The sequence below is a fragment of the Triturus cristatus genome, chromosome 5_1, assembly GCF_964204655.1.
Source record: "Triturus cristatus chromosome 5_1, aTriCri1.1, whole genome shotgun sequence".
Lineage (NCBI taxonomy): Eukaryota > Metazoa > Chordata > Amphibia > Caudata > Salamandridae > Triturus > Triturus cristatus.
In genome coordinates, this window is record NC_140587.1 from 189,721,824 (window position 1) to 189,734,132 (window position 12,309).

Genomic DNA, 12,309 nt, shown 5'->3' on the forward strand with positions numbered 1-12,309 from the left:
GAATGCGTAATTTACAGAATCACGTGTCCGTGTACCCTACACTACATAGGGTACACCACACGTAAAGTGAAGCTCCGCATTAGCGAGCACAAAAGTACCATCCGCTGCATGAGACAATCCACTCGGATGACGGAGCATTTCCTAGCCAAAAAACACAAGGCTGAGGATTTAAGGTGGCTAGTACTCGAACGCCCGTTTATTCCTCAACACATAACGGACGTCTCCCAGTTCTTATTTTCCAAAGAACAAAAATGGATTTTTAAGTTGAAGACTGACACCAAAGGACTGAACGACAACATACCATGGGCTTCGGTCTATACTTGAATCAGTTAGACTGTCTCAGTATTAATCATTCTAGTAAACACTGATGTTTGATCTAGTTCAGTTACTCTATTATCACGAGTAGCCTCTCTCAGCGGGAGGAATAAGCTCCTTTATAGCATTGTGGGCACCCAAGGATTCAGTCGATATACCTTTCCCTAGAGACATCGCTATCTGTCCACTGAACCGATGCCATTACAACATCCCACAGCGTGCAGATATGTTTAGCTTCACGAGATTTTGTTCTGTAGCCTAGTGCACATTGACACTACATGTAATTCAGTAGGGATTATACATTACCAACTGTCCCACAGTCATGGTGGGTAAACCACCCCTTGTGCCTTTTCTAGGACTTAACTTATTCATGTCTAAAGAATGAATAACCTACACCTGACCAAATTGCCAGTTGACATGATCACTTTACTCTTGTCCAACACCACTGATCAGTTATACTTAAGTGCTCCTATTGATTGGCACTAAAGACTGGGCTTCCCATCTTCCCGGAGTATTACGATGTCTCACGCATGCGCGGGAAGACTCAATTACTCCCCGACGCATGCGCGATAGACACACGCGGTCCCCACTAGTGGCGCGATTTATACCCCACACCGCACCTTAAACGCAGGCGGTCTTTTCTTGTGGTGACTCGCCTCATTTTGATTATTTCGTAACACACTCGAACTCGTGGGGATTATATATTACCAACTGTCCCACAGTCATGGTGGGTAAACCACTCCTTGTACTTATTATTGTCAAAAGAACGAATAACTTACACCTAACCAAATCGCCAGTCGACATGATCACTTTATTCTTGTCCAACACTACTGATCAGGTATACTTGAGTGCTCCTATTGCTTGGCACTAAAGACTGGGCTTTCCATCTCCCCGGGGTGTTACGATGTCTCGCGCATGCGCGGGCCGACTCCATTACTCCCCGACGCATGCGCGTTAGACACACGAGGTCCCCACTAGTGGCGCGATTTATACCCCACACCGCACCTTAAACGCAGGCGGTCTTATCCTGTGGTGATTCGCCTCGTTTTGATTATTTCGTAACACACTCTAATTCGGACTGACTAGGTACATCGGCGTAATGTCGGGCACTAACGCATGCGCGTTTTAATCAGCATTTGCCCTAGGCGCATGCGCTCTACTGTGCATAGACGCTGCTTCCGTGCTAGTGAACACACAGCTGATTTCAATTTAAGACGCACGCGTCTCACACGAGCGCTATTAATAGCAGCCTCGCCTTCCTGCCGATACCTCCTAGACAGCTTGCGAGTCAGTCAGAGGTATCGACGGACAGGTGAGGAGGCAGGCTGCGTGTGCTCTGTGCTCATTCCATTGTTAGATATACTCCTTAACATAGAACTGGTTGGTTGATTTCTGGTGACAGATTCCAGGGTTGGTTTCTCTTTTATCCATCAACAATCTTTTATGGTTATATCTGCCCCTGGTCATACTGGATGCCTGACAGGTTCTTTTTAAGAGACATCAACTTAACTACACAGACCTAGTCATGAGGTCTTGGACTTGTCTCTTTAAAGCGCGCACATACAGCTGATTGTAATTTCAGAACGCGCACGTCTAACACGATCGCTACTAAGTAGCACCCTCTCTGTCCTGCCAAACGCCTCTCAGACAGCCTGCGAGTTAGTCAGAGATGTCGACAGATAGGCAAGGTGGAAGACAGCTTGTTCTATGTTTTCCAATACAGAATTGGTTGTTGGAATTCTGTTGACAGCTTTTTCAACAACTTAATAACAATCATCCATAGTTATGTTTGACCCTGGTCATACTGGATGTCTGATAGGTTGTTCTAAAGAGACATCACCTTAACACTACTAGACTTATATGGGCGGTCACGAGGTCTCGGACTTTTTTTAAACAATTTTGGTTCCTTTTTAACTTGTTTAAAATATGTGTGTTGAGCTTTGAGCAGATGGGTATCCATTGGCAATCTGTCTGGTTTCTTTCTCCACATCTAAACAGAGCGGTGCCTCCTTCTCCGAGCAGTCAGCCGGGTGAGGTGAGGCTGTTCTCCCACACAAAGCTGGGTGAGTCTTTTTCAACTTTCTATACAAATTTAGTATTTAAAAACATCATTTCGGAGTTTAGTTGTTAACCTGGGTGATGCTGAATCAGCTTTGCCTTGTGGCAATCAGTAGTTGTGTTTTGATATGCATGAGGTTCATATATATTTTTCTTTTTTAGGAATGAAGACATCGTTCTTACGCTCTAGTTTGAGCCTTTTGTGGTAGGGTGGCAATCGCCACACCGGTATCCCACACTCACATTTGGTGTATGGGGTTAGTTTTATCACTCTATAATTAGTTTTGCAGTAGCTCTTTCTTTCGGTCCTGATGAAAGCCGGGTTAAGTCACCGTAACGGCTGAAACATGTCGACCACACTCTCACATGAACCAAAGACTAGCCTGTAAAAAATATATAACAGCCTATAGGTTCTTTTAGACATGAAACTTGGTTGATCCACATTAAACATATTTTTTGACCAAGTATTCATTTTTAACTTCACTTCACTTTCTTGCACTGCACACCACTGGAGCCCTCAACTACTTGGGTACACACCCTGGCAGGAGTTTATTCCTTTTCTGGGTATCACTGGTCGGTGCACCTGGGCAGAGTCCCTGGGGATCTGCGTATATGGGCCTAGACAGTGATTCCCAGGAGTACCAGATGACGATGCTCCGCCAATAAGGGTGGGCTGATGGACTCCTACCTCCTGTGAGGGGTTGCCCCAATTATTTGTAGGATCTCTTGCATTTCTCTACATTAACTATTGTTTTGCTATTCTGTTCTGCCACGGACTGTGCACCTTCTGCTGGTTTCATTGAATGTATCAAGTCCACTACTTTGTAAATTTGTATCTAGAGACATGTTTTATATGTCTTATCGCTGCATTCTTTGCATATTGTAGCCCTGAGTAAGCCCGTGACGTGGTGAAATGCATTGACTGTGCTTATATGTACCCTGAAGAAGTACAAGAATAAAAGACAATGGATTTGCCTGTTTTGCTTTGCTTACTGACTGACTTTCTCTTCGAGTAATCATTTAATGTTGCCTCTCTAATATAAATCAATGTCTCTAATGTTGGGCCATCTGTTATCTGGCCTATGGAGGTAGACAATATGCTTTGCCCACCTTGTGATTACTACAGTTGGTGTTGTAATAGGGTCCCTAGCTGCCATTATTTGTTCATAACTCCAAAGAATGCACTAAGATTTCAGAAATTGTTCATTAGGGCTGTCTACAAGTTTGAAGGCCGTTTTGCAATCAGCTGCATATTGCAGCAACATAATGTGGTCTGTGTGCAATTCAGATATGTTATGTTATGTTATGTTATGTTATGTTATGTTATGTTATAGGGTTCTTATATAGCGCCTATCACCACCGGTCTCTAAGCGCTCAACAGAAAAACCACAAACATACTGACGCCTCAGTGCCCGCTGCCTGCTCCAATTAAACTGAAGATATTACCTTTCCAAAAAGGTGTGTCTTCAGTTTTTTCCTGAAGGAGAGTAACTGTGAGTCTTCCTTCAGACTGGCCGGAAGGTCATTCCAAAGTTGGGGAATGAGTACTGAGAAAGCACAGCCTCCTTTGGTTTTTAGAATAAATCTGGTTTGAGCCAGATTGGAGACAAAACCAGATCGTAAGGATCTGCTGGGAACATACTTCCTCAGGCGTTGCTTGATATACTCTGGGGCGTTGCCAAAGAGAACCTTGTGGGCCATGCAGAGACATTTAAATTGGACCCTAAACTTCACGGGCAGCCAATGCAGCTTACGAAGAAGTATGGTTGCATGTGAGCTTCTCGGGAGAGAGAAGATCAGCCTGGCTGCGTCATTCTGCACAACCTGCAGTTTCCTCAGCAGCTTCTGTGATAAGCCCAGATACAAAGCATTACCATAATCAAGCCTCGAGATAACAGTCGCTGAGACGATAGTTTGCAGCTTAGAAGCTGAAAGAATGGTGGTAAGCTTACGTAACTGCCGCATCACGGCCGTGCAGGAACCCACCACAGCCGACACGTGAGGGGCCATGGTAAGATCTGCATCGATCTTTAGGCCGAGACTCTTCACTACTGTGCCGGGAATGGGAGTTTTACCGAGTTCTGGGGGCCAGTACAGATCATCCCAAGGGTTGGCCTTGTTGGTAAGCACCAACACTTCCGTTTTCTCAGCGTTCACCTTGAGGAAATTATTGGTCATCCAGTTGACCGTAAATCTAAGCAAGTTCCTTACTGATTCCTGGGCTTCTTGTGTTTCTTCCAGCTGCACCAGTAGCTGCGTGTCATCAGCGTAGTTAAAGATCTCGCAATTTCTGCGCGTGAGTTCTTCCATCAGAGGTTGCAGGTAGATGTTGAATAGTAAGGGAGATAGTGCGGACCCCTGAGGCACCCCCCATGTCACATCCTTAATCCCGGACAACTGATCCCCCATCTGAACCCTCTGAGTGCCGCCTGATAGGAAGGATTCTAACCACTTGAACGCCTGGCCAGCTATCCCCAGCTTTGCGAAAGGGACCAGCAAGATGTTATGGCTGGCCGTATCGAAGGCTGCCGACAGGTCTAGCAGAATCAGAGCACATGGTTGTTTGTTGTCTGCTCTGATTCGTAACTCATCGGTGACCGTAGCCATAACCAGTTCTGTACTGTGCTGTGGCCGGAAGCCCGCCTGCCTGGCATGAAGTAGATGGTGTTCTTCCAGATAGCTGGCCAAGGCGTTCAAGACATGTTTTTCCAAGATCTTACTTAGAAAAGGCAGTTGGGAGATGGGCCTATAATTTTTCAATGCCTTAGTGTCAGTACCCGCTTTCTTCAGAAGTGGGGAAACTCTGGCTTCCTTCAGAGATACTGGAAGGTAGCCCGCTTCTAAAGAGGCATTCAGTAGGTGCAGCAGTTGGGGCTGAATACCTGGCAGAGCCAGTTTAAAGATTTTCGGGGGACAAGGATCTATAGTGGATCCCGATTTGATATAACTGACAAGTTCTGTCAGATGCTTACCATCAATATCAGGGAAGCTATTCAAAGCCCCAGCTGGCTGCTGGGTGTCTAGGCACGGTGGCAGTGGCGGACTATCTGAAAGCGTGGCAATGTCCATCAGGATATCCTGTACCTTCTGAAGGAAGAAGCCTTGAAAGGTGTCACAATCGGGTTGGTCCGACCCGAGACTTTTATCACTTAGCTGCGTGAGTTCCCTTAGAATCACAAAGGTTTCTCTTTGTTTGTTTGTGGCCTCCCTGATACGACTCTCATAGAAGGCGGATTTCCTTGCCAGGATAGCCAGTTTATAGCTGGCCAGAAGTGATTTATACGTTAGTGACTCTGCTGGCCCATAATTCAGTCTCCACCTTCGCTCCGCCTTACGGAGAGCTTGCTTCTTTTCTCTAAGTGATGCATCAAACCAGAGAGCACCCTTTCCTTTTTTTCCGAGTGAGCTCCAGTCGTTCTGGGACAAGCTTATCTAAAGCAGATCAGATCCAGGTCGTAAGGGTCGTAGTATATGAGTCCAGATTCACCTGCTTCATCTTAGGAGGGGGGGAGGAGAGTAGAGTCAACACTAAGGAATCAGCCTCAATCTTCTTCCAAGAGCGGACTTTCCTCCTTATTTGTAGAGGGGCCGCTAATAAGGGGTCTCCCGAAACCCAGCACTTGATCAGATAATGATCTGACCAGATGCAAGGGCTAACTTCCAGAATTTTCATCAGTGACAGAGAGCACCAAACAAGGTCAAGAGTGTGGCCCTTCACATGGGTGGGGCCCTTTACAAGTTGGTTTAGATGGAGAGCGGAGAGGTTAGTTTCGGACTCAGCCGCAATGGGCCCCCTAGGGACCTTGTCCCAGTGATCGTTAAAATCCCCAACCACTATAAGGGACTTATATCTGGAGGCCAGATCTGTCAGTAGTTCAAAAAAAGAATCATTGAATTCTGGTGAACTCTGCGGTGGACGATATACTAGCAGTAGCAGGATGCATGAGGATTTTAATTATATTTTTATCCCTAATAATTCTGCGCAATCACAGTTTTCTGCAATAATCTGTGTCACCTTAAGATTCTTCTTGAACACAATTGCTACCCCTCCCCCTCTGCTGTCCTTGGGGCGGTTATACCACAGAACATCAAAGTTTGGAGGTAGGGCTGCTAAAATGTCCGGTGTTGATGAGGTACCTAGCCATGTTTCTGAGAGTGCAAGGATGTCTATCTCGCCCTCACCCAGAAGTGTAAATACCTCCAGATGGTGTTTATGCAAAGAGCGTCTGTTAAGCGTAGCAATTATCAGACCTTGTGTGCTAGTGTAGTTAGGTATGTCCTCTCCCTGTAGCACAGCTTCCGACCGAAGACTGGCATACGTTATCCCATCCAGCGTGGCTATACCTGGTCGGAGAGATCTAAGGGTAGCAGGTGAAAAGACCCGTGGACGGCCAGGGGGGGTGGCCCTTTGGCCCGTCCTGGCCCGGACGGGCACAGACGGGCTTTCCTCTGGCGCTCCTCCGGCGCGACGCTGCGCGCGTACGCTGCGCGCGACCATAATGGCCTTTAAATAGCGTGTGACAGGCGGTGCTCTTTCCAACTAGAGCGCAGCCCCGGAAACGTCTTGGGACGTCTTGGGTCATTTCCCTCATATAATCTTATGTAGGAATAACCATGGCGTCTTGACTCCCTTTTTCATCAAACAGATGGAGGTGTGCAGTTAATAAGACGATGCATATGTTGTAGATGGCAGTAGAGATCAAATGACCCAACTCTTTGGAGCACTACACACATCTCACAGGATGAAAAAACATATTCTTATGTGCAGGCACTGCTTACTGAGGAATGATTGGTTTCATGCTGGTTTCATTTGAAAATGATTGGTTTCAAAGCAAGTCACTGGCATACTCTGGTGACGTTAACTCATTTAGGGCCTAATTACGACTTTGGCGGTGTGGGAGTGGGCTGCCATGCCAGCGCCCCACTCCCACACCACCAAATCTGTCTTGACACCACCCGCCAGATTATGAGTTTCCTTGTGTCTTGCGGGCAGTGCTTTGGCGGTTCCACAGCGGTGGCCATTAAAAAGGCACCACAATGGGAACGCCAAAGGCCGCTCCTGTAGGGGATAATCTGTGCAGTTCATGCTGTACAGGAAAGGGGATGAATGCACACTGGGAAGCACAACATCCAGACTCATCCTCAACATCCCCCGCCAAAACTACATCACTGGCCACCTGAGAGCCCTCCACTGGCTCCTAGTCAACAAAAGAATCACCTTCAAGCTCCTCACGCATGCATACAAAGCCCTTCATGACATGGGACCTGCATACCTCAAACCCTGCCTCGCATTCCATTCACCCACCAGAGACCTCCCCTCCGCCCAACTGACCTTGGTCACCATACCACGTATCTACATGACCACAGCTGGAGGAAGATCCTTCTCCTACCTTACAGCAAATAACTGGAAAACCCTACCTCTCCACCGCAGGCAATCACCATCACTGCCTCAATTCAGGAAGAACCTCAAGACCTGGCTCTTCGACTGAACCACAGTGCCTTTGACCACTCAGCAGTCCCTTCCCCAGTGCCTTCAGACCCTTACAATTGAGTACTCACGCTTTACAAGACACCTGATTGATTGATTGAACATGGGCCCCCCTGCAGGCACTCCATGGCCCTGAGGATACAGGGGGCTCTGTAGGGCCCTCTTTGTTTACTCACCGCCACAGTTTTCATGGCGAGCTCACCACCATGAAAACTGTGGCAGTGAGGAAACTCCTAATATGCTCTACGGTGCTGCAGTGGCACCCCCAGCATATTAGGGCCTCTCATCGTCGCGCCACCACTGTGGGATCCATGATCTCCAGCAGTTGCGGCACCACCTAATCAGCCCCTTAGTACTTTACAGCTTATTGTATCATCACTCACTAATGCTAAACAAAATCATCTCAAGGAAGCACAAAGTGAGATGCCACCGAAAACAGAAGCATGTATGGTTTGCTATCACTAAATATACCGGCTTACAAGATCTTGGTGCTTAATAGCACATAAAACGGGGGTGCAGCAGCTGAACTTAACCAAACTTTAATAAAATGTGCATGCCCCTATTTGCCCCTATAGACCTTGCCTTACTGGCAAAATTAAATGGAACATTTCCAATGACTTGCACAGGTTACTACGGCTAATGATTGTATGATGTATGTATGCATGTATGTATGAGGTATTTCTCTAATACAAACCTAGCCAAAACACAGCTAGGGGCTGTACATGGTAAGCTGTGTACCAATCAGCAGAATTCCTCAATGATTTTATGGGGAATAAGGCAATAAGGGAGGTGAAAACATCTGCTGATGAGCAAGAGACAAGCGCCATTTCAAAGTCAAAGGGATTTGAGAGTCCTAAGGGGATCTTGGAAAAGTCTATGGATTATAAGTATTCTATTGGGAACTTTTAGCCTCTTTAATTGAAAGCTTCAGGTGACTTGATGGTCGATTCATCACAATACTACTACTATTACAACTACTACTACTACTACAATTACTACTACTACAACTACCCTTACTATTACTACAACAACTACTACTATTACTATGACTACTGCTACTACTTAAAACAACAACAACAAAAATAATATTAATGCTACTAAGAAGAATATTCACAATACTGCTACTACGGCTAGCATTACAATGAGTACTAAAGCTACTGTCCCTAATAATAATGAAAATAACCACAATAGTACCAATAACAGCAACACCGCTGATAATATTCACATTACTATTATTAAGAATGATAATAATAATAACAAGAGACGAATACAAGGAAGAAAGAGTGTGTCATTGTTTTCACCTTTAAAGAACAAAACAGCAGGATTGCCTGTCACTGGCTGACGGGACACAGACGTGAGTCAACCCACAGTGGATGACAATGGGACGCTCTAACATTTTGCTGATCGTCTTCTTTGACATACAGCTTAAGAGAGAAACTGATATTAAAAGGATAATAGCAGTCATTAAAGATAATAAGTAACTATGCGCTGTGACTAAAAGGTGCTTGGCACATCTCTGATGGGATTCTAGTGTCTCAATAAAGTATTGTAAAATGTTGTGCTAGGCCCTCAATTTAGGGAACTTTATCCTACAGCTTCCTAAGGTCATACTTCTTCTATTCTCTAACAGCAAAAAAGGGAGCAAAGCAAAATGACTGTACAAGTGTTTGATGTTAAGACTTTCACAAAGGCTAACAGAAACAGACAATATCCACAGTCAATGTCTCAACTCACGTTCTTGGACTAAAGACGTGGGAGCAAGTACACATTGCCTTGTATCTATACATGTGCAATTGCCATAAACAGTTCTAACACTGAACATTATGTTAACATCCACTGGAGGGTATCACTTAAAGCTCTTATAGTGTAGTGATCATGAACAACTTCTACAACGTGAAATAGCCTAGTGTAAGTGAATACAAAAAAGGCTGTGTTATGGAAAGTCTGGATGAATGCATGTGATGCTCGAATTCAGCACATTTCTATCCATCCAGAAGCTATCACTCCACATCTGCTACAGTCTCTGTTTCATGCACCTTGTTTTGTGGGATGACAAGCATAGACATTTACCCACCTATCCTGCTTCCTTCTGCAAGCATCCGGTTTTGGCCTGCCCTAATCAGTGTTAGACATCTTTTGGGGTGGTTTGCCTGCCTTTTTGCTTTCTGACCTCGTGGTTTTGACTCTGTTTTTGCTGGTTTGGTGTCTCTGCGCACTTACTACTTTTCAGTGTTAAAGTGCAAGTGCTCCTATTGTAAATTGTATATGGATTGGTGTTTCCATGATTGGCATATTTGATTTACTGATCAGTCCCTAATAAAGTGCACTGAGAGTGCCAGGGCCTGTAGATCAAATGCTGCCAGTGAGCCTGCAGCACTGATTGTGCCACCCAGACAAGCAGCCCTTCAAAGGGTTCTCAGACCTGCCACTGCAGTGTCTGTGCGCAGTTTTTACTGCCATGTCGACTTGGCAAATCCACCCACTTGCCAAGCCCTAACCTTCCCTATTATTACATATGAGGCACATCTAAGGTAGGCCCAAGGCATCCCTTTGGGCAGGGTGTAGTGTATTTGAAAGGTAGGACATGTTCTGGTGTGTGTGTGTGACGTGTCCTGATAGTGAAATACAGTCGATCTCATTCTTCACTGTGAAAGGCTATCTGTCCCATAGGATAGAATGGGGAATACTTGGTAACATTTTATGAGCATATCTTCCCATTGGGACAAGATGGAGAAATGGAGTTGAGTGTGCCTGAACTCAGAATGTAGAAATGCGTCTGTTAGTAAAGATGATTTATATGGTCTATGTTTGAAAATACCACTTTTAGAAAGTAGGTATTTTCTTACTTAGCCATCCTGTGTGCCTCTGCTGAGTTGTGGATTGATTGTCTGTCTTTGGAGTGACAGGGGCTGGGGATGTGCATTCTCTTCCTACAGCCACTAGGGGGGTCAGGGAGTGTCCTGCCTTTCCTGGATGAGTCAGGGTTGGGCTGAATAGATCTGGGCTGCATTTAGAGTAGTGGGACGAGATTTTCCTTGCACCTAAATGGGCCTGGTCTGCCTTGGATAATGCTGTCTCTACCTCCTGTTGGGAAGCTGGGTCAGAGATGACCAAACTGGTTTGGACTGATCACAGGCACTCTCTGCCTGAGAGAACAAAGAGAAACTGGGAATAAATATTGGGGTCCAGACCCTAGACCTTTAAAACTCGCTGGGATAAAGGCACCTGCCAAGGAGAACAGCTAGAAGGAGTACAGCTGTTTTGTTGCTTTGCTGTGTTGGCCTGCAGTGGCTCCTTCTGCCTTGGGCAGTGAAAGGACTGGACTGAACTTTCTTCACTTGTTGCTGAGCATCTCCAAGGGCTTAATATAGAGCTTGCCTCCTGTTCACGAAGTCTCGGGGACAGCAAAGACTTCACTTTCCTCTGGGTACTGCCTCTGGGACTGCATGTCTTAGTTGCCACAGAGGGAAACCGCAACCGGACGCAGCCAACAAGAGCGCCGGCGGTTCCGTGACCTGAAGGCACCTCAGAGGGCACTGCCACACTTTGTACCGCAAACCTGGTCTCACCAATGACAACGACCACTGCCGCCACCGAGCCGCCGCTTGCACTGTGACCTGTGGGTGCCGCACTCTATGCCGTCTCACTTCACTCTGCCACCCTGGTCTCACTGACAACATTATTTGCCAGCTGACATCGCCTCTGTGGTCTGCACCGTGGTCTAGGGGTACCGCTCGTAAGCTACACGCAGTACAGCCCCGTCCCACACCGCAGCCCAATGCCAGCCCCATCGACCAACGATCCGGGTTGGCTACTGAAGCTTGCACCATGACCGTCAGCACCACAGAGGGCACCGCCACATTTCGCACTACAACCTTGGTCTCACCAATAAAATGACTGCCACCACAAAGCCGCTGCTTGCACCATGACCTGTGGTCACCGTACTTTGCACTGCTCCACTTCACACCTCAGCCATGACGACCGATGCCGCCAGAGCATACCGCTGCAGTCGGCCGGAACAAAACGGTACTGTTTACAAGTTTTCTGACACCGACACCGGTCCGCACCTACGCAGTCGACCGACCTTGGTGGATTTGGTTGTTTTCAGCACTGGGGTAGCACTGGTCACAGCTACCGCCTTTAAGAAACTGCATTTTTAAGGTTATTCTTGAAGAGTATAGATGCTGAGCATTGTATGTTGGACATTTATCATTTTGGTCTTGTTTTGCACAGATAAATATTGGTTATTTTTCTAAAGCTGGTGTGGTGTTCTTTTGTAGTGTTTTCACTGTATTACTGTGTGTTATGTGCAAATGCTTACACATTGCCTCTGAGATAAGCCTGACTGCTCATGCTAAGATACCAAGGGAGTGAGCAGGGGTTATTTTAGAAGGGATTCCCCCTTACCCTGACTAGAAGGAAGGGTCCCTATTTGGACAAAGGTTCAA